This window comes from Scophthalmus maximus, chromosome 12, assembly GCF_022379125.1.
Source record: "Scophthalmus maximus strain ysfricsl-2021 chromosome 12, ASM2237912v1, whole genome shotgun sequence".
In the NCBI taxonomy this organism is placed as follows: domain Eukaryota; kingdom Metazoa; phylum Chordata; class Actinopteri; order Pleuronectiformes; family Scophthalmidae; genus Scophthalmus; species Scophthalmus maximus.
Window position 1 is genome coordinate 13,738,539 of NC_061526.1, and position 20,360 is coordinate 13,758,898.

Here is a 20,360-nt window from a genome sequence, read left to right on the forward strand (position 1 = left end):
CTTGTACAGTAAGCCTGTGGTGCCAGCAGTGAGCAGATATGCTGTACCTTTGTTGTCTGGCTCATTACATTAAGTTGCTGTCTCACGACATATTCACAATTTGCAAGCTCATGCAAGAGTCATGAAGCCGTGCTACGTAAGTGAATGTCAGTTGCATCAGCCAGAGATAATCACTGGAGATTAAAAACCACTGCAAAAGTTTGAGGGACACTTTCACAAGTATCCGGCTGAATTCGGCTCTTGCAGATGTGGTGGCCAGGTGTGATATGACTTTGTCTATTTTCATAAAGGAGTGATTTTCCACCTATGAGGCGGCAGGGAGATGTGATGATTAGAGCAATATTGGACAGATGAAAGGATTAAATCCCCTTAAAAAATATATTCTAAATTCCACTTTGTCTGCTCTCTTTCTCCTTCCCTTCATTTCTTCATCCCCCCATTCTCTCTCTCTCTCTGTCTCTCGCTGTCAGTCTCTTAAGACCCCCTAACTGCATGCTCAGATTAAATGCTCCACACTCTGTATAAAATCCATTAACTCAACATGCCGATACACAACCGTCACCCAGATGGGAGCGGAGAGTGTATTGTGCGAGCCTCACGCTCCGGCGGAGGCAGATGCAATCAAATAGAGATGTGCAGAACAAAACGGGCAAGTGGGTGGAAGGAGGGAGGGGAGGGAGAGATGCCGGGAGTAGGCAGGGAGGTAAACTAAATGTGACATCTCATATTTGACTTTTCACTTCCCATTTAGCTGACACGTCCAATATAAGTGGAGGAAAGATTACTGGTCTCATTCTATTAGACAAAGGCCCGTACGTGTGAGCGCATTTGTTGTCTCAGGCACGTAAATTTGTACATTCAAGGCCCTTTTAGCTCATCCTCTTATATATCTGATGATAAATGAGCAGGTCCGAGTTCAGTAAGCGTAAGATTTACAGGGTGTCGTATTTCATAATCCCTATTTTTCAGGTTTTAAAGGGATCTTCAAGTTTCATTCAAAAGGCGGGAACAAAAGACCGTAAATGAGGTTTTGAATAAACCTACAGGTTTGACAAATGTACTTGTAGAATACAGAGTAGCATTTGAGAAAATAGCAACGTCAGTAACAGTTAAGTAGTTCAGATACTCGGGCTAAACTCTCTCCCTGTTTTATAAGATGCCCGATTTTGTTACACTGACCTCGGTGAGGATGATTTTATCATAAGCAATGGGAATGACCAGATCTACAAAAATAAAAAGCTGAGTTGAAATGAACCATATTGAGGGTAAATTCTGAGTCCACTCAAAAACCTTCTCCATGATGTTATTGCTGCAGTGTGTATTCAGTGAATAGCCGAGAGCATGCAACCGCCTATTGTGCAACAATCGGTGTCGCCACCACCTCTGTTGACTGGTGGATGAGAACTGTTTCTGTGTCTATGAATACAGTGGCTGTCCACTTTTATTGGACAAAATACACATTGTGGATAATACAACACTGTTTACCTATGAAATTACCTTGTCGCTCGTGTGAAAAGTCGTATTGAGGTGTGTGTGGCTGCTACAAATACGCCCACTGAAGCAAATAAGAATGGCGGCCGTAATCTTCTGCTGTGTGTGTATGCGTATGTACACATCACACAATTTTTTTGTAACCTTCTTGTGTGACTGTTTGACTGTATTTGTGTGTGTGTGTGTGTGTGTGTGTGTGCGTGTGCGTGTGCGCGCGCGCACGTGCGCGCGCGCGCATGTGTGTGTCCCCCACAAAGCCCTGGGGTTACAGGCAGCTTGGTGACAGTGCAGATGGGATAACATATGACATGTGAGTGACTGAGTGTGTGTGTGTGTGTGCGTGTGCGCGTACATGTGCGTGTGTGTGCATGTTTGTGTGTGTGCATCTCGGTCCATCTGGGCTCCCCCCCGATCATCCTGGGCTCCCTCTACTCCCTGTGAGCCACTGGGGAGCCGACAGGACGAGGATAAGAGAGAGAGAGAGAGCAGCGAGGCCTGCCCACCTTTAGCCTCTCTCACCTCCACCGACTCACCCTACATTATGGGTTCATATACAAGATGCCTAAAATGGCAAGTTACATATTCAGCGTTTTTATACTTTCGTTGCAGTGTTTTGATTTTAAGCTCCAAATCAAGTGAACAAAATCATAAAGGGTAAAAAGGAATTTAACTTCAGTTTTTTTTTTTTGAAATCCTGAAAATGTTTAAATCAATTGAATGAGTTATTTGATTAATATTCCTTGTATAAGCTTTATTTACCTCTCTGGGGGCGTAGGCCGTCTGCAAGGGTTTTCCAAGCATCCCGGTACTGAGCCAGCCTCCCCATCCTCGTGGCGACTGCTTCCATGTTTCTGTGCCAGGTGTAATGTGGTGGTCACTCTGTCTTTTCCCCTGGTGGTGCTGTACCACTGGAGGGGTTGTCCTGTGGTGTTGGGGGACTGTGCATGTCCCTTCCATCTCCAGTGTTGTTGGATGAGCTCTTTCTCCGCTGGCTGCTGCTAAACTCGTCAGTTTGTATGATCTAGTACAAGTGTAAAGTTTGCCAGACTTAAAACAAACCTTTTTACTGTACATTCATTATTATTTTTTTTAACGGTCATGAATAACTACTGAATTTATAGTAACTCTCTGCAAAATATATATATATATATATATATATATATATATATATATATAATTGTTAACATATTTAATCCCCCCCCATAAAATCTATTCTTGGTGACTTATATTGTTGTTAATCTTGGTATTAAACATGTTTAAGCAAATCCCTTCGGGGGAAAGTTTTGTAGATTTGACAAAAACAAGTCTGTCTTCAGATCCTGTGGAGAAGGGAGTATAAAGGTCGTATAAAGAAGTTGTATAAAGGCTTTTTTGGCACCACAGGGAGCTGTGCCAAGGCCAGTAGAGGCTGCATTGATCTTTTTTTTTTAAAAACTGTATATTGTCTGACAGTGTTCCAGAAGAGTGGGGCTAAATCGGTACGGCATTCTTTTAACCTCAACCACAGGCAGTTTTCGAACATAACACTGGGATATGGTGCTAAAGGGCGACGAGCTAGAGACTGACGTCCACTAACGCCAAGGTCGGAGGTTTGAACCCTGTTGACCTCAGTCCGCATTTTTTACAAATCCATTTATTGTAGTAAGACTAAATTTATTGATCTGATGGTTGATCCACATTACACAGAATAATGTCAGTGTACAGACATTTAAAATGACACCATTAGCCAGCATGTAAACCAGCAGTGAGGCACTGCCATCATACAGTACTTACAGTACCTGCAATACATACGTCACCGTATAGCATTTCTCCAAAGAATAATTAGGTTTGTTCTTTTTCTAACACAAATTCACATGCGATTACTTTCTGTATATACTGCATCTTTTTAAGTTTAATTGGGCCATTTTTTGTGTTGAATCCAAGTCTTTTTTTCTTTTTTTTTTAGCTGGCAGTGGTTTCATGTTGCCAAGCCAATGGCGTTGAGATTTTACCACCACAAAGGCAAGAAGCTGGATGTACACGGTGTGTAGCTGACATTGTGCATTGTCTCCCCAGGAGACTTGTCACGCTGTCTTGTTCATGTGGAATCCAGGTCCATGGCTATTTAATGCGGCTTGCCGGGGCCGTGCGGCGTTGAGGGGAAAGGCTGCGGGATTTGGACTGGCGGAGGCATCGGAGGGGATGGTGTGTGTAGTCGGGATGAGAGGGAGACGGCATGGGAGCGGGAAGTCGGTTTGTTCCTGTTCCATCCGCGGGCTGGAGGCCAGGGCCTGGACAGAGAGCACGAGAGATGATGGAGAGAGAGAGGGGGAATAATGGCAAGCAAGGGGGGCAGGAGTCGGAAGATTGGGGAGATGCAAGCGGAGAGAGATTGAGAGAGAGGAGACAGAGGACTTTCTGACCAGGGCAGGAAAGATTAGGAAAAAAAAGAAGAAGATGAAGAGAACTGTGGAAAAAGAGGAAGAAGAAAATGTCAGTAGAACAACGCTAGCAGCAGGGGGGCTCTTTCTAGTCCGGTCAGACCAACACTGAGATGCTAAAGAGAACATAATGACACCTGACAAGTGCAATTAATAATTAAAGCAGGAGCCAATGGTCACGCAGCTACAGTAGCATGTGACAGTAGCTGAGGTTACGCTCCCTCGACAAGCCTCCTCTCCCGCCCCTCCACTCCCTGTCCTCTTTAGTCACAATTTTGTCATCTTTTCACTTTCCTCTCCTCTTATCACTCTCTTCTGTCTCTGTGGCTCCCTCCCCCCCTCTCTTTCTGTCTCTCTGTGTAATTCTGGCACTTATGTTCATACCACACCCCTGCCCCCAACCCTGCCCTCTGTTCGCCTTCATCCATCACCCTTCCACTCTCTCTGTCTCCCCTCCGTCGCTACCATGCTCTCTCACCCCTCCCGTCACCCTCGAGTTACTCACGCAAAACTTGCAGCCGTCACTATCAGGTGTTGACGAGTTACCCTACTTGATATTCATGGGTGAGATTATTTGGAAGTGTGAGTCGGGGGAGGTGGTTGGGGGGGGTTTACAGGAGAGGGAGGTGATGGAATGGGTGTGTGTTTGTGTGTGTGTGTGTGCTGGTTAGGGATGTTGGGGGTAGGAGGGTGTACAGGGTGAACATGAAGCGTCATTACCATATCAAAGACATGCTAGTCTTTTCTGTCCTAATGGTAATTACACTGCCCACAATTGGCGCTCACTGCTCGGATCACAACAACAAGAATTTTTTTTTTTAAATGGATGGAGGGAAGAGGAGGAGGGGTATTAAAGGGAAGTGTGTGTGGGGGGGGGGGGGTTACAATTGGCTGGGGCTTTCAGGTTATGTTAATACCGCTCATCTTTTTAATTAGTGCCTGGGCTTTGTTTACATCTGACGTGCCTCTTCTAGGAAAGACGGAGGACGGAGGATGGAAACGGGGGAGAGAGAATGGTAAGGGTGAGTGAGGATGAACAGAGAACGAGACGAGGGAGAAGGAGGTTGGCGGCGAGGTTTCCAGGGCTGGGTGGTGGGATGGCTGGAGCGAGGTGCAACGGCGCCTCTTCAAGCCATAATGAGGTCTGTTGTGCACAGACATTTGATAGGGCCTCCTGGCTCCTCATCTCCTCGCTGGGTCTCTGGAGCCGGGCGTGTCGGCCACGGGGAATCGGCTCGGGATGCAGCCAGGAATAAGGGTGGCCTGTCTGCCTGCTTGTTTCTCTGAATCTCTGCCAAAGTGAAGGACAGAGTAGAAGAGAGTGAAACTGACCCATTGTCTTGATGCACGTTGAGCTGTTATCAAAGATATACCATCTACTCTTCCAGGTGGTAGTTATCAAAAAGGGGCGTTGAATAATTGAGCAACTCTGCAACCAAGTCCAGTTGCTCCTGAGTCAAAGCCCCTTTGGACACACTTTCAATCGTCTGTCCTTAAAGACATTCATGGTGTTCCACTAAGTTGTACACAAAAAGGTGACGTGGGAATGTTTGTGTAGGGTGAAGAAATATGAGGGCTAAAATTATGTGCCGACTTTCTCAGTCCAGCAGATCTGGCCACTCTGGGCGTGAAGTGAGCAAAACCGTTGGTTTTTCCAGTTTGGGAAGGTTTTAAGAATTGTTGGAAGCTGCTCCCAGTCCTTTTTTTTTGTCTGTCAGAAAGTGAGTTTCAGATGCTGTTAGACAATTTGAGAGGCTTAGACTTTATTTGAAGCATAAGACACTTAACTGCTTAACTGATGGCTTGACATCGTTCTGATTTTACTGGCTGCCTCACTATCAGACATCAACATCGATACTGGATGATGCCACGAACCTGGACTGCATTGACAGACAACATGGTTAAGATTAAGAAATATGGTTATGGTCTATTTAGGGGTTAGGCAACTAAAACACGTTAGACGTGGTTAATTCAGTGATGGTCTCCTGGGTACATGCTACATACCTGAATGCAGTCCTGACTAATCTGTGAGTAACCCGGCTCGGTTGTTCCTCTCCATTATCGTGTGTGTTTGTGACCTTGTGTCTTCCCATGTTGGGTTTTGAAGACCTGATCTCAGGGCCGACTTTTTTTTGCATGCAATTTCCCGCTGCATATGAGACTTTACGCCTGAACGCGCTCGTTTGCTGACAATTGTCTGTAATGTGAATGTTTTGGCTCCTGAATACCTGTGTTTGCATCTGTATCCACTTTTTTAAAAAGGGGCTTGTGATGGGTATTGTAATAGAGCCCATTTTGCAGGCCTCTCAGGGGAAAGTGAACGTGGAAATGAGGCGGAAATGAGAGGGAGATGAGGATTTCTGCTTCTGTGAGAGTAAACCACCGTATCTCTCCAACAGATAGTTGGTGGCTGTTGCGATTGTTGCGAGTCAGTCATTTCCTTGGTCAGCATTCTTGCAAAAAATCATCACAACACTTAAACACTAAGGATAGGAAAATAAAATTGAAATTCAATATATCGAGATCCAAAATTTTTAAGTAAGTAGAAAAGGATATCGCGATACTTCCTGGTATAACAAGACAAACGACAGCAGGAAGACTGCTACATCAGTCGTAGCGAGTTTGAAGCGCGCCATAAAGAAAGACATCGGTCGGTATTCTGGCGAGCTGTTTACAAACGTGACTCTGGTTAGCTTTCTCGTGCTCGCTGCTATGGCCAAAGCCATATACCTTTCGATCTCTGCAACATCTGTGCCTAGCCAGCGCATCTCCAGGAAATGTGGATTATTTGATTTTTCTCAAGAAAGATATGCGCGATGCTAAGGATGTGAAGTAAAGCTGCCACTATATGTGGTAACATCTTAATTTAGGGGTAAAATTTATTTTGTATTTAAGATGGCTGAAAAAGTTCTGAATATTCATACATCACTAATCTGTTAATATCAAATCGTGGTGATATCGAATCCCAAACCTCATATTGAACCGAATCGTGAGCTAACTGTATCGTCCCATCCCTATTAAACACAGATCAGGCCCAACGTTTATCCAGTTACCCATTTACAGTAAATGTTGTGGCTGATTGGCATGCACTTGCGTGGGTTTGTATGTGTAGATTCTCAACGCAGGATGATGAGCGTAGCCTGCATAAAAAGAATGCACTGTGACATTTTCAAAAGGTCCAAAACAGTGACGTCTCTTAACAGCTTTCACTTCAAAGAGCAGACCGACAGGTGGATATAGGGAAAAAAGGGCCTTTGGTTCCAAATGCTTTGCCATTTCACTTAGTCGCACCGCATGATGGGATGTGTGTGTTTCTGCCCGTGGTTTACTCAAAAACCCTGAAAATTGTCCCCATCTTCTTCAAGGACCTCCAAGAGAGTGTCTTTGAAAAACACTTGTCGATTGGAGGTGGGTGTTCACGTCAGCTGAAGAAGACTCTCAACAAGGCTGTGTGATTTTTGACTTCGAACAGCGAGAGAGCAGAGGAGACATTTTGGAGTGAAAAATGACAAGGGGAGGAAGATAGAAGAAGTAAATAAGATAAACAGTTCGAGAAATGTGTGGTGATGGGAACGATGGGCCTTTGAGTCTGCTCTGGTAAAATACAGTCAACAGGTCTGCTGTGCGAAAAAGCCATATCACTCACAACACCCTGAAAAGAGAGACGCTGCAGTCGTTCTATTATTGAAATAGGGCAAGAGAGGAGGGAGGGATCGTTCGCGACGAGAGAAAAAGCGAGAAGAAGCAGGGAGAGAGGAGCGGGAACAGCCAACATGCTATCACACTGTTTTTAATAACAGTGTAGCGGCGACCCGAGGCCTCCACGTCCACGCAACGGCTGTGCAATGTCTGCTCGGCGTCTGTGCCACACACAAAAGGCTCCGTTTCAAGAGTCGAGCCATTCTGCTCTGTGTGTCGGCTACAGGCTGCAGAAAGGCAGCAGCAGTTGAGGACCTCTGCCTCTCTCCGTCCGTGGAAACGCTGCTCTGCTGCTCCAAGTCTGCTGTGATGATGGTGGGTTTGTGAAAGCGACTTATACGTCCAAAGTCTACTCCAGCGTTCTCAGATGACTCCCGAAAAGTGTTTCAACCACGCTCATACTCCCAAACAAGGGGAAATGTTCCAGTCTCTCCTCTTGGGCTTGAGATGCTGTAGTCAAAAGCTTCAGTACTGATCTCTCTGCATCAAGTTTTTGTCTTTCCCTTTCGAGAAGAGTTTTCAAATATATATTCATATATTTTACAAAATTAGTGCTTTGACAAAATTATTTAAAATGACAACAATGGCCTGTGAAATTCTAGAGTGGGGAAAAACATTTCTCCTTTTATTTATCTTTATTTTATTTTTTTAGGCGTCAGTATGATCAAAACGAACTGCCTGTCCGACCACGTCCGATGGTTTACAGAGGGCACCTCCGTGTGGACTGTAGTGTTGTGCCACAGGTCCATTTTTGTAGTCAAAACATGAAAATAGAACAAAAGCAGACATTACATGATACTAATAATTAAGAAATAGAGACATCTTTGAATCGAATCTAATAAATCTGATGTGATTTATTATATTCGCCACCATTTAGTTAAAATGTTTAACCCCCCCGTTAGATTAGATACAACTAGTTCCTGTTTTTAGAGTTTTAGTATAATATCATAATGACGACGCAGTAAAACAGGAAACTTTTTCTTTGCGGAAAACAAATGTTGTCCTTTCACCCAGCCGGGTACATTCTTGAGCTTGTTCAAGGAGAAGAAAAGACTCACAGTTCGTGACTTATTGAATTGAGTGTGTTTTTTTTTCCTTCAGTGTGAACCACATGGCTCACTGACGACTGAAGTCAGGTCCAGTAGGAGGCGTGCTCAGCGCGAGCAGCTCCGTCCCGTCCTCCACCTCCCTCCCACCCTCTGGAAGTCTCTCCCTCCGCTTCCTTCCCTCACTTCTTCCTCTTCTCCTCACAGTGTATCAAGTGCATCATCCTCTCACACCTCGCTTTGCCCTTGAGAACAGCGCCCCACTCACCCACACACATACACACACACAAACACACACACAGTGTGCCTGCACGGCGCCACCTCGTAAACGAGATAAGGAACTCGCAACACCAAAGGGTCCGGCTTCTGTCACCCTGCTACCTCGCCTGGACCACATGGCAGAGAGGAGCAAGAGAACGCATGAAGGAAGGGTGGTAACATGTGTAGGAGGAGGAGAAGCTCAGGAGCAAAAAGGAGAAAAAAAAGTGATAAAGATGCAGAAGACAGAGAGATGAAAGAGGATGAGAGACAGATGGGGCCAGAGAGAGGGAGAGAGGAAGGCAGAGAGAGGGACTGAGAGGTTAAGAAAAAAAAAGAAAAAGAAGCAGCGAGCGAGCAGCACCAGTGCCAGCAGAGAGGGACTGTTGTTTTCGCTGCATGTTGTCGGTTGGCCTACCACCGGTTAGCATGAGGCAGATGCAACCGGGAGCACTTGGTAATTATCGTGGTGAACCTCCCTCGGAGCACATGTGCTTCCCGAAGCTCACTAATCTTCTCTAAGATTCAAGGTTTTCAACATTTCGCTGCCGTTAAAACAAAAAAGACAAATCAAGGGGAAAAAAGAGCAGTAGCACATGTAGTCTATCAAAATTGTGAAAAAAGAATCTCATTTCAGATGACAACTTTTGCCATCGTCTTCTTTCTTTTTTTTTTTGTGCTTGTGTGTTTGTGATCAACATCTTGTCAAATATCCTACTCTTGTTTGCGACCGGTGCGCTTGCCGTCCCCTTCTTATCGTCTCTGGTTCAGCAGCCCGTGTGCTCCTTTTCAACAGGTGCTTTTCCGAATCCCACCATCGGAGCGCGGGGCTCCTGCAAACACCTGATAAGCCTCCTCGCTCACGACTCGCCCCGCTCGTTCGATAGAATCTGCACGTACCTGCAGTCATATGCCCGAGCCAAGTGACAGAAGTGTTGCCTCGCGGAACGGCGGAGATAACTTATCTCCATCAGCGGTGCCTCCCTGCACTTTGAGCGCTGCATTCAGATGGAACACTTGGACTCACTTTACATAAACTGCAGTCACAGTCACATCGGCCAAACTGCCCTTTAATGTGCTTAAGCACCATAACGTCGAATTTAAGAATGAACTGAACTTTGTTGGACGCTTGATGCTTCATTATCAGATTAATTGCAGAACTAATGTTTCCCAGTACCAGATTAACATTTGAATGGTGCGGTATCGTAAGGTTTTTCTTTTACAGCTGATGCATTCAAAGATACATCAAGAGGCACATGATAGGATATAAGTACATCATAATGAGAAAAAATAGGCCAAAAGGCATTTTAAGATGGTAGGAATGCAATTTTTCTTGGTCAAGGCTGCTGCAGGACACATGATGCGACGTGCCTCTCTCCATCACATGTCCTTGTTACTGTGCTGCACACAATCCCTATTCACAAAATAACAACCCAAAAAATAAATAAATAACTAACAGGAAGATAAGTTGAGAAAGAAGTGCAGCTGGGTGACCAGACACTTCATTACAATAATGTGTCATCCAACCAGCTGGGTCAGAACACTCGTGAAAAAAAAATACGATTGTTTAAAGTATTTTGTCAAATACTTGATTATAAAGCAACACCTGCTGATCCCCATCTGACGGGTTTTATGTCCTGTCCCTTTTCTTTTCAGCTTCATACAGTAGTTGATCTTCTTAACAGCTCGTATCTCGCCTCGTGCGGACGGTTTCTGACCATGACTACTTGGAAATACCTCAGGCTTTAACACATTCCATCAGGGGTTTGTCCTGATTAAATCATTTGGATAATCATTAAATCAATGACGATTCAGAAGATGGTGTCCCTGAACTCATGAAAAGCTAACATTAAACTCAGAAACATTTAGGAAATTTGAGCAAAAACACAGGTGCTGACTCAAAAATGAAAAAAACAAACATGTTGTACTGAAGTTGTTCTGTGCTAAAAATCTATGTGTCACACAAAAGAACTGAAATTAATTTCCTTGTTCAGGCGTGGATTTACTAATGCATTGAAAAACCACACATTAACAGAACTGTTCCAGCCGTATAAGAGTACATGTTGGAATGAGAATAAAAATGTCAACATCATTATTATCTTAGAAATCCTTAGTTCTTTGGAGGAGAACATTTGATCCTGTTTCTATCTAAATATGCCGTATATTATATTCTTGCTGGGCAGCAGTAGCAGTAGTAGCCTACTACTGAGAAACATGTATGGTCACTTTCTTTTACTGTTACTATCACAAACAAACAGCGACAACCAAAAAAACGCCACCAAGAACGGGCACAGACGCACTGATGTCCATAATGCCACATTTATTATATCATAAAAGACTAAATGGAAAAAGAGGAGAAAACGTGATAAGAACACTGGGCCGTCGCAGTGGCGCTAAACAGTGATGGGGTGCCGATAGGAAGCAGAGACACTGATTTGTCTTGGCATGTGTGACATGTGCACAAATGCATGAAACCAACATGTACGTGTTGTTCTGCATCTCCGCTATGTGGGTTATAAGACGCACTGCACATGTGATTGTGATTTTAGCCGGCGATCTTTTAGCTGCGAAAGCATGTGAAGTCTTGTCTTGTACGTGTTTCCGCTAATGTTTAACAGCCCCCTCCCCGCCTTTCTTCCACCACCCCCATTTCCTCCCCCTGTTCTCTCTTTGGACCTTCTGTAAGCACCATGTAATCTTTGCTGTTGGACTAATACTCTCGTCTTTAACGCAGGTCACCAGTGGCTTTCCATTTTGAACACGTCTGCTGAGATAGTTGGTGCCCCCCCCACCCCCCACCCCCTGTCCCCCTCTCTCTACACACACACACGCACACAAGCGCAAGCATAAGTCCCGACTCGCCAGCTCGACATGGGTTGATAATGTACTTGAAAACAAATCACTGCACTGTGGCTTAATGATGTAATGAGTCTCTTTAAGCTGCACAGACAAGTTGATCCGCTCCAGTACCAATATGGGAAATTTTTTCACCCCCACCCCCCCTCCCTCTCATCTTAACATGTTGTTTTTGTTGTCTTATCAGCGCACTAATAACTAAATAGGTCAATCCAAAGTAGTGGCTTCTTATTCGCAACTACAGTAGCTGAAGTGAAGCACAGGAGCACAACACAAGAACAGTTTTCAGTGCTACTTTGATTCAAAAGCACAGTTCTACAATTTTCTCCAAATTTCGTTTTCCAAAAGACATTTAGGATGAAAAATGGATCCCGCCTCACCCTCAGGGGTCATGTATTTGACCTGATAGTCAGAAGCAACATAACATTAAATCTACAGTTTTGACAAGAGAACTCTACCTTGAAATAATCAAGTTCAAAACATCTGGCTATCAATTCACAGAGTCTAATATTCAGGCTCTTATTTGATTTTTTTTCCCACCCTTTTCATTCCGCCTTTTGAGACACCTTTTTTTCCCCACTATGTTCCAGCCTTTTGTTTTGTAGATATCTGCCACTGTGTCGATCTTGGTCACGGCTGCAGACCCATATGCTTCTGCGTTAAAAACTGAAAAGAATTTTTGGCCAAATAATTGGCGCCGATCAAGAGGTCATTGCTGTCTGCGTTTCATCGCATAAAGGGAGCTTGTGTAAGAGATACGCCATTGTCTGTTGTGCTGCATATAGCAGAGGTCAATCTCAATCAGCCTCTTTTGTCAGGGGTCTCACCACTGATATCCAAAGCATCATTTTTATACTCCCCTTTTGTTTCCGCAGTACTCGCCGTGTCTGAATTCCACTTTTATTTCGCGAAGGATAACCTCAGCGATTTTGCTTCCTGAACAATGTCAGTTTGTGCCTCGCAAGACTGAAACAGCTTTGACCGTGGCGCCCTACCAGTAATTGAGTTCCTTTGCCAGTCGCCGTGCATAGGGTCAGTTTCCCTGCAGTTTGGTTTTGGGAGTGGAGGGTGGATGGGGGGTGCAGGGCCATTGAAATCCAGAATGCTGGCTCTATTATGGAGACTGTTTGGGAGAGGCTGTAACAACGGCATGCAAGGCCTGTGTGGGTGATAATAGACTGGCAGTGCAGCCATTGTCCAAGGACTCAGGAAAGGAGCTTTTACAGCAGATGCTCCCCTAATTCAAGGTTGCTACACACACAAAGTCAGAAAGAGAGGGACACAGAGCTCCCCGAAGCGTGACGAACCACCTGGAAATATTCCTCTGTGTGGAAATATCAAGTTCTTCTCCTCCTCATGGCCATTCTCCTCCGTTCATCCACACAGTAGCCTCCTCTTTGAGGTTACTCATCAAATCTCGTACTCCCTGCGTATCCCTCTAATCACGATTTCCTCTCATTGCTCGGCTCGCCGTTTACGCGAACCTCTTTCTCTTCCCTCTGCCTACTTGTTTGGTAATGATCCCCACTCTCTGGGACGACTGGAATCCTTTTGTGCCGTCTGACACGTTTTATGTTTGAAAGGGAACAGAGGGCATTTTTTTACAATGGCCTTTTATGCCCTGTGAGAAATATATGAGTCTTTTTGGTGCGGTTAATGAAGGCGCTTTCATGTCCCCCACCAGTAGAAGTGTATAGAGATGGATTGTCTGGGGCCCACACAGGCCCCAGTGTAGCCCGCAGCACATTGTGTCGGCCCCCAGTTTTTGAGCACTGATCTAACGGGGGAATGGGGAAAGAAAGACGGAAGAACAATCCCCGATTTTCATTGTTCGCAAGTTTCCGCCGCCACACTGACGTCGGGAGCAAACGAGGTGAGCCCACGCGGACAGGTCACTCTCCGCCTCCACCACGTTTGGCACTTCACCAACACAACCATCATCATTATCAAGGTGACCATTACTCCCCCTTGTTTCAAAGACAGTGATTATGGCTCCTAAGAACCGAGGCAGGGCCAGGACAGCTGACGGGGAAGAAGAAAGAGAAGCAGAGACAGAAAATAAGGAGGGGTGGACAGATGAGAAAGGAGAGGAAGCAGAGGAGGAGGAGGAGGAGGAGGACGGGGTGTGATGAAGAATTATGATGAGGAGAGGTGTGATTGGAGAACGGAGTGAAGGGGAGAGAGAGAAAGAGAGGACGTGGGAATAAGTGAAATAATTATGGAGGCCACTTCACCAAGGGCATATTGTACTGTGCAAAAGTAACTTCAAGCACGCACGCACGCACGCACGCACACCTTAGAGATGCAGTCGTGTCGGCCAATGTCAGCTTTTGTCAGCACTCGGGTGAGAGCGGTGTTAGATCGTGAGGGTCTCATCGCGCTACCAGGGGTCATGGGATATGAAGTCTCATCATGGATTTAATTGTCTCTTTATAATCAGATTAATTAGCAGATGTATAATTGTGTCTTATGCCCCCCACCAACACACAGGCACATGCACACATACACACACACACACACACACACACACACACACCTTCTCCTCTCCTACCTTAACAACATTGCCCTTGCTTTGTCTTGGTGCCCTCACTTGTGTTCATCCTGAACTGTGTTCACCCTGAACTCCACCGAGGCTAAATTGTGTAATGATGTGTTTGATTTAAATGTGTATCTATATGTACATTAAAGTAGCCTCATCTACACAAAACACATGCAGAGATGTCTTCAAGCATGGTCCCGTTCCCCTTCTGTGTGAGAGTGTGAGTGCGCCGCACAGGCGAGCCAGCGACGGATATCTTCACCGACAGCGGGGAACAGAATTATTCCGAGTGTTTAACATCTAAGGCCACTGAACAAGGCGTGCGTGTAATACAAGAGCCGTGAGTTCAACGGTAAAACAAGAAAAGGGATTTTCTTTTTTTTTCATGACAATTAGAGGGAGCGAGGTAAATAATTCATTTCCTTTGGCTCAGGGCACGTCCTATTGTCACCACCTAACAAGCACAAGGACAGGCGGCCGGCGGGCCTCTTATTGCTTGTGAACTGCATAGAGGGGAATGGAGACGAGGAGAGGGAGAGCGAGAGGAAGAAGGGAGGCATGGTAATGTGCTCTTTGATCCTCCCTCGTTAGCCCTTGGTGAGCTTCCTCTGCTCGCCGCCGCCCGAAGAGATGGTCAGATTGCGCCCCTGGCTCTGTCAGGTGTGTGTGTGTGTGTGTGTGTGTGTGTGTGTGTGTGTGTGTGTGTGTGTGTGTGTGTGTGTGTGTGTGTGTGTGTGTGTGTGTGTGTGTGTGTGTGTGTGTGTGTGTGTGTGTGTGTGTGTGTGTGTGTGTGTGTGTGTGTGTGTGTGTGTCTGCGTGTGTCTGCGTGTGTCTGCGTGCGTGCGTGTGTGTGCGCCCTGGCGAAAGGACAGTAAAGACACTTCCTCTCTTTAATGCAGCCCAGGTGGAGGGGCTTGTTTTTAAGGGGCTAGGAATTCAAACTCATTCACTCAGGTAGTACGGAAGAGCGCCGGGATTATGCAAGAATGCAAATGCAGGCTCACGTGGTTGAAATATGTGAAGACGCACATTATGTGCACCACACTACATGCACACCGAGCCGAAGTGATTTAGTTTCAGAGTTCAGACGGGCATTTTTCAGGTCGTTTTCATCAAAGGAGACAGTTGGTAAATGACTAAATCTCGCCCTCTGTTTTGGACGGTTCTGTGTCACGACCAACAACTAGTATCGAGTGTGATAGACGGTGTGACTGCTCTGCTAAACCTTAGCTGATTAAACCTCTGCTCTGTCATCACCTCTGCTGTGTCTAAATACAGCCACAACTCCAGATTTAGTCCTGCTGGCATGGTACACAATTATCTCTTGTTGTGAGACGACAAATAAATAATGAATTCCTTAAATAACCCCTCCAGTCACGTTTTAAAGTATATAACAATAATCTGCTCTACCTAATTTTTGTTTAACATTGTTTACCCCCAAATGAAGTTTACAGAAGTTTCAGATACAAATCCCAATAGTCAATGTCACACAATTTAGAGGACAGAAACAGAAGAAAAAACACTTTTTTAGTGGAGGGGGACTTTTAAGTTTTTACTTAATTTTTACAGGTTCACCAGGAGAACAGTAATATCCTGGACAGACTGTACGTCAATCAGATCATTATATTGTGATAGCAATTTGTGCCCTCTGATTGGCTGCACTTATTATGAAATAAGTAATTAAAGAGAGCGTTAGATGAGGCAAAGTTGAGATTTTATCTTTTTAACTGAAACGTAGCATTGCAACTAGGCCTGTCACGATAGTTACGCTATCGACTTATCGTATGACACATGAATATTAAATCAATAATTTGTATTGAGCTCAATAACAGCCATTCGTCCACATGCATGTTTGCAAGTCTTGCTGCTTCTATCCTCTTATCTTTTCTCATCGTATGATGAGTCCATTTCTGGTTTGGTCTAAAAAATGTCAGAAAAAAGGGATTTCTTTGTGTTTTTCTAAAGGCACCATATCGTCAAATTGCTTGTTTTTTCTGAGGCCTAAATGCAAGTCTAAACTTTGGATAACATTTTTTTCAGCGGCGACACAAATCGTTTAGGACTTGCGACAACGACCAAGCTTACATGATTCAGTATCAAAAAAATGGTCTTATTGACGGTAATATTGTTTATCACAATCTGGGACAACATATGGTGCAACAAAAAGTAGTTATCCTGAAAGGCCTAGCTGCAACTAACATTCATAGTTAATTAACCCATAAATCATAGTTTTGATTAATGGATTCATTGTTTAGTCTATAACAATGAATTCATACAATTTTAACTTCAGTGTCACCACAGGCCAAGTTGAAGTATTGAAATTGCGTGTTGTGTCTGGACACCTACAGATGTAACATTTACAATCACTGAAAGCAGCAAATGTGGAAAAAATTAAATATTGGCATTTTCCCCCCAAAAGTTGTTAATCAACGATCGAAATTGATGCAAGTTTGTTTTTTTGTTCTTTAACTAATTGGCAAAAAATTCAAAATGTAAAAAAAAAAAAAAAAGAGCTGGCAAGTGCGGACTCTCAGTCACCAGTTCTTTCTATTTATAAGCTTTGCTGTGTGTGGGAATAACAGTGTGCTTTGTCTGTGAGTTTTTTTTTTCCACTTCTATTACTGTCATTATGGTCATTGTACTTGGTCTCCCTCGCTCGCTTGCTCTTACTCTCTCTCTCTATGTCATTGTTTTTGGGGAAGGAAGCAGGAGGAGTCCAGCCCTGCGAGGGGACAAGGTCCATGCTAATGGCAGGAAGTCTTTAAAGTTTGCAGCCGCCGCATTTCATCTAAGTACAGAGGGGGCCCCCTGGCCACAGACCCCTGCTTTGATCCTCTCTCTTTCGCTGCATGTTTTTCCGTTGGCCTTTCTCCCTCTCTGTCTTAACACAGCACCCGGCCAGAGTTGCTGGTTAATTAACAGATCTCTTATTGCACACGCCCAGCATAGTATAGACACATGTACATAGACATACCAACACAAGCAAACACACATGAGGTGGGGTGCACATGAACACGGACACTCGCATTAAAAGCGCTAACAAGGCAGCAGACACAAACACACATTGTGCCTCCACAGTCTGGCTCACACTAACCAATTTACCTTATCTTTGTGTAACTCTGGCACAAATTGTCTCCTTGGCAATTTAGTCAATGTGACATCAATCTGGTCAATTAGATAAGTGCTGCAGGTGGGTTTTATTTGGTGTCATGTTGTGTTGAAGTCAAGTTAAGTGATATTTTGTTTCATTTTGGAGAAATCTCTGTACAGCATGATGACCTTGTGCATTATTTCTCTTTTTTCTCCTCTCAACAAAACAAGTCTGATCTCTAACGCAACAGCGGATATTAAAAGCCAGACGATGTTGCCCAACTTTTCAACAAAACAAAAGTCACATCAGCAACACCAGTGACACCTGAAAACAAAACGATAATTATTTCCATAATGACACAGCAATCCTCCGCTTCAATCCGTGGCGTGAACAAAGGCGGCACGTGGCTCGGATTCACCTTCAAAGACAAGACAGTGTGGAAAAAAAAGAGATGAGATATAAATACTCTTAGCTTAGCACAATTAGTTTTATGAATTCATTAATTCACCAAAGGTCAAGTGCGGTAGATCAGCACTTGGCTGCTGGCCTAATGCCAATGACTGCAGCAAACTTAAGCCTATATAATACATTGTAAGAAAGAGTTCATACCGCTGACAATGAAGCTCTAGGTCGAAATTAATTCGAGCTTCAGGATCTCCCTGGGGAAGTTGTGTTCAAACAGCGATTATCAAACTAACCTTAACCTGTGCAACTCCTAAGCTAATACAGACCAAATACTGTGGCATCCCATCATACATACAAAATAAATGTAGTCACCAGATCTCCAACAGTCACTATGTGGTGCTTTTCTACCTCTATATTGCTATGAAGCAGGTTTTCACCTGTGGGTCCCTGTCTTGCTTGTTACATGCGTATAGGTGACGCGATATGAAACATCTATTCCTCTACATTAAATGTGAGAGACTACTGGAATTTTATACCTGTACTATGTCTGTGTACTTTAAAGGTATCAGAGATGACATTGTCCACTTTATTTTATTGCTTTGTAGCTATAATGTTAGAAGATCTTCAGGATATATGGAAGTGAGTGATTTCTATCAGAGAAGAATGACAGATGGTCATCAGCAAATAAGGATCAATAATCCTTACTAGATTTTTAAAAATTGGTTTGATATTTGGAGATGAGCCCACGAATTGAGTTAGGCGCTCTAATGATAAAATATATATCATTGACAATTATTCAGGCAATAAATATTCAGTAATACTCTAATAAAAAAAGATGTTTGAATAGTCAGACTTTTGACTATTTGTTATAATTTAACTGTTCTGAAAATGGTACACTGCCCTTGTCGGTATTCCCTTTCCAGTTCTTCCTATCTTGTCCTAGCCAGCATCACATCTTTTTTTGTGACATCACCTCTATTTTTTACACATGTTGACAGCAGAGCTGCTTAAAGTCACCGAGGTGGAATTAAGAGTCAAGATTTGGAGAGAAGTTGTCGCTGCCTTCAGACAACCTGATGGGCAAAATGTCAGTGGTTTGACCAATCAATATCACCCAGCATCTGGCAAATATCTTCATCTGTGTGAGTCCACATTACTGAAAAATGGGAGTTTGGGGTTTTTAGACACAGCATCCAGTGAAGTAAAACCCAAATTGAGGGGGGGTAGAGTTTCCAGTAGCTGCACCAAATTTTTGATGCAATTAAACAGCCATCGGTATGCATTTGTATCAGTATTCTTCAGATAACAACTCTTTTATATCTCATTCAATAAAAGCCAGCACTCTGAGCCTGCCAGAGAGCCACATTTGATCTCAGAGAGGGCATTGCAGCTGACCCCGTTGGCTCTTCCCTCTGTTATACTGTGTGTGTGTGTGTGTGTGTGTGTGTGTGTGTGTCTGTGTGTGTGTGTCTGTGTGTGTGTGTGTGTGTGTGTGTGTGTGTGTGTGTGTCATAGTCATGAAGAGGTATTAGCCTAATGGCAGTTGCATTCAAACACTTTTATTAGCTTTTCACGTGCCTATGCTGGGCTCCAACCACTGTTTCTGAACCACCCGGTTTAACACACACACACACACACACACACACACACACACACACACACACACACACACACACACACACACACACACACACACACACTCATACACACACTCACTCCTACACAGTCACAGGTCTCTAAGTGAGACAGGCCCTGGGTAATTTGCTGTAGTGGAGCGGAGTGGCACTAAAAGCCTGCTGGGTAATTGAGAGGCTAGGGGACGGAGTGAAGCCGACTGCCCTCTGTGTTCGTGCGTGTGTGTGTGTGCAAGCATAGAAGTGTGTGTGTGTGTGTGTGTGTGTGTGTGTGTGTGTGTGTGTGTGTGTGTGTGTGTGTGTGTGTGTGTGTGTGTGTGTGTGTGTGTGTGTGTGTGTGTGTGTGTGTGTGTGTGTGTGTGTGTGTGTGTGTGTGTGTGTGTGTAAGCGAAGGCCCCTGCTCTTTCTCATTATGCCGTGGCTCCTGCCTGCCTGTCATTGTCTGGACGCAGCGCCCACAGAAGCCAACAGTAATGTGCAGTGACATGTGGCGTGTGTGTTTGTCTGACTGTATGCGTGAGTGTGTGAGTGTGTAATGAGACATCATGTCCTCTGTAAAATAACAGTATCCTCACCCTGCCCTCCCATTTCCTAAACATGTGCACACACACACACACACACACACACACACACACACACACACACACACACACACACACTGGTTGTATCTAGTCTGAAGTCAGCTGGACCCTGACACCCCCCCCAACATTTCCCTCCACCTCTTCCCGTTATAATTTATATTTCCATCACAATAGTCGCTTTTGAAAATGTTGATCGCTTGTTCTGCTGATTACTTAAATTATTGAGGATGTCTCTTTTTTTTTGTCTAATTTTGTAGATGTAGATTTTTTAGTGCAGTGGGCGCCGCAGACAGAATGTCATTCGTCTCCATAGCATCTGCCCGGAGGCAAATCTCAGAGA

The 20,360-nt window shown here is 44.4% G+C and overlaps 1 protein-coding gene across 1 annotated transcript in view; it reads left to right on the plus strand.

Annotated features, from left to right (window-relative positions):
* Window positions 1–20,360, plus strand: part of sox5 (SRY-box transcription factor 5) — a 218,736-nt gene that overhangs the window by 46,287 nt on the left and 152,089 nt on the right. The gene's annotated exons all lie outside the window — the stretch shown is intronic.